Source organism: Crocuta crocuta, unplaced genomic scaffold (assembly GCF_008692635.1).
Source record: "Crocuta crocuta isolate KB4526 unplaced genomic scaffold, BGI_CrCroc_1.0 scaffold698, whole genome shotgun sequence".
Lineage (NCBI taxonomy): Eukaryota > Metazoa > Chordata > Mammalia > Carnivora > Hyaenidae > Crocuta > Crocuta crocuta.
In genome coordinates, this window is record NW_027530855.1 from 1,560,145 (window position 1) to 1,563,215 (window position 3,071).

A 3,071-nucleotide genomic window follows, 5' to 3' on the forward strand; every position below is an offset into this window, starting at 1 on the left:
CCCCCGCCCCGGGCTCCCCGGCTGTGGGATGGGAGAGATGGAAACATTTGTGTAGATGTTTGAAATGGAGATCTCAGCTGACTTACTGAACCAAATTCCAAAGAGGGCAGATCTGCCTTGGGGAGAGGCTGGGCTGTAAATCCTAGAGGCAGGACTTTAATGCCACTTAGAAATCAGGCCTGAAACACCCGTAATGTTTGTCAGTCCACATTTTAGTGTTCTTAAGTAAGTGTGCAGGGTGTGGGGGATGAAATATGGCAGGTATTTGATTTAAAAAGCCTGCACAGATTTAATGTCCTGATAAAATGTATTAAATCTTTTAAGGTTTTAATGAATCTAGTATGTGTTTCATAAATCAAGAACTCTGCTAAGCCGTCTCCTGGTTTAATAAGAGTAAACTAGGAAATTGCTCTGAGCAGAAGCAAAATACATTTATATCACATTGAAAAGTAATAGAGTTTTAAGCTGAGGGGGTCTTTCTGGGCCTTTTAAGCTGTTTGCTTATTACATTGCTCCTACTCCTTCAAATATTAAACCCCAGGCAAACACGTGCTTAACCGTATCAAGATGTGAACTAGCACAAAGGTAAAGATTCTTTGTAAGAGAGCAGAAAACAAAGCCGGTATATTCCCTTACTCTGAGACCTCGGACCAAGTGGCTTTCTTCATTGAAACCTGGCTTTGTGTATCTAGGTTCGGGTGGTTGGTTAAAAATCATTATTAACTGTTATTAAACCCTTCTTCCTAAATTCCCTCACCCCTCCATCCTGGCCTCAACACATCTGCTGGATTGAAGTGGTAAGTGTGTAAAAATTCTTGAATTTTACAGCTGACTGTGGAGTGCCTGGTGAAGGCTGTTGGTCAGAAGTTGCGGAGCAAGCTCCCAGAAACATCTTTCCCCTTGCCTTAAACCCAAGGGCTGTAATGTTTGCTTTTGTTCCTTTCTCTTCCTTTTTTTTCATGACCTTCCCCCCCCTCCCCCGCCCCAGGTCCCACCGCTCAGCTCTAGAAGGGCTGGGGAGGAGGCGCTTAGGGATGTGGGTGTAATAGATGGATCTCTGTGAGTAGGCTGGAGATCGGAACCCCTTACTCCGCTTCCTCTCTGGATGGGGCAGGTTCTGGGTGAGATGGGTGATTCAGGGCATTGTGGGGGGGAGGTAGTGATGGAGGAACGAAGTTGGGGTGGGGGGGGCTGGAACATTCCTGTGCACAAAAGCTGGCAGGGCTTGTGAGCTCTGCAGGGGAGGGAGCCGGCCCCATAAAGCTCAGTGTGGAGAAGCCTGTCCAACCTCATTAGCTGTCACGGGCAACAATACTGATCTGGCAATAAAGGCGATTCCAAACCTGTTGGTCATTAATCACTCGCCTGACAGTTGCGAATGGAAGTGGAAAAACCTCATCCCCCTCTACCCTTCTCCTCCTCCCCTGGCCCAGATCTGGGGTTTCGAGTTACCTCTCTGTATATATGGGGTTCGCTGCGGGGGGCTGGTTTCTTCACCCTTTTGGCTTTTCAAGGAAACCTTTTCAGTGTGGAGAGGCCACAGGTTGGCCAGAGCCTGGCAGGCCACAGTTCTACACACAGACTGAGGAGCAAGGAGGAGAAAGGAGTGGCCTCAGAGGTCGGCCCTGGGCTGTGACCCCTCTGGGATCCAGGGCTGGGCCTTGGCAAGACTGTGGAGTCGGAGAAGCTTGTCATCAGCGATCTAGCTCCAGCCTCGTCTTTCCACACCCTCCCCCTCATTCCCTGGCACTCTCCTCCCTCCTTCCCTCCTTTGGCCTCTAAGTGCCAACATATTCCCTGTGTCTGTTCCTTTCCTCTCCCCTTCCTGCCCTGCTTCCCGAATAAGCAGATCTCGCACTCAGGACAAGTTTGCATCTCAGACCTTTACATCCTACCTGAATATGAGTGCATGTCCTTTTCCAAAGGGCACAGGTATTGTTAGCTTCATCCCTAACAGTGGCAGGTGGTGAATAGTGACTTTCAGTGACTGTGCTACTTTGTTTTTTTAATTTTTAAGGTTTATTTATTTATTTTGAGAGAGAGAGAAGGAGAGAATCCCAAGCAGGCTCCATCCACACTGTCAGCACAGAGCCAGACTCCGGGCTGGAACTCAAGAACAGTGAGATCATGACTTGAGCCGAAATCAAGAGTTGGAGGCTCAACCACCTGCACCCCGCAGTCACCGCTGTACTACTTTGTGTGTGGGAGGGCAGTCAGTGGGTGGGGACTGGCCGGAGGGCAGGCCCAGGCCGCACTGGCGCCCCTGATGGCAGCTCCTGGAAGTGCACCTCGGTTGCTGGTCTGCATTTTGTAGGTAAAGGGAATGAAAAGAGGAGAAAATGGGGTGTTCTGGAGAGCATCTACAGACCTGACCGGGTGAGGACTCACACGGCCTTCAAGTTCCTGGCATGCTCTTTAACACCCTTGAGCTGGGCTGCCTTTTAGAGTTGAGGAAGTGTACCTTCTGCTCGATTTCAGAGGATGTGGCGGCAAGAGGGGTGTGAAGAATTAGGCAGGAATTTCTGAACCAGTAGCCTGAATATAACTGGCATACTTCTTGGCTCTTCGGATGGGCAGGCACGAGAGAGAACAAACTGAATTCTAACAACCTGGGAAGGGAGAAATTTCTCCATGATCGAAAACAATTCTCGAGCTTCCCCAGGCTTTTCTGACTCCCGTGGGCACCCACTGACCCTGGCTGGGCCCATTCTCTGAGGGGCAGCGGGCACAAACATCTGGCCACAGCACTGATCCATCTGGACTACTCCGACAAAGCCAAATTCCCGTGACAAACTAATAGAAACAAAATAGAAAAGAAAAAAAAAAAAGGACAGGCACAACAATAGTTTTTTTAGGCCCGTTTTCCAGTTTCCTTGACACCTCTTTGATTTTACTCATTTTCTTCCCCTAATAGTGTGGTTGTTCTTTTTTTTTTTTTAATGTTTTATTTATTTCTAGGAGAGAGAGAGAGAGACAGTGTGAGCAGGGGAGGGTCAGAGAGAGAGGGAGTCACAGACTGAAACAGGCTCCAGGCTCTGAGCTGGCAGTCAGCACAGAGCCCGACGCGGGGC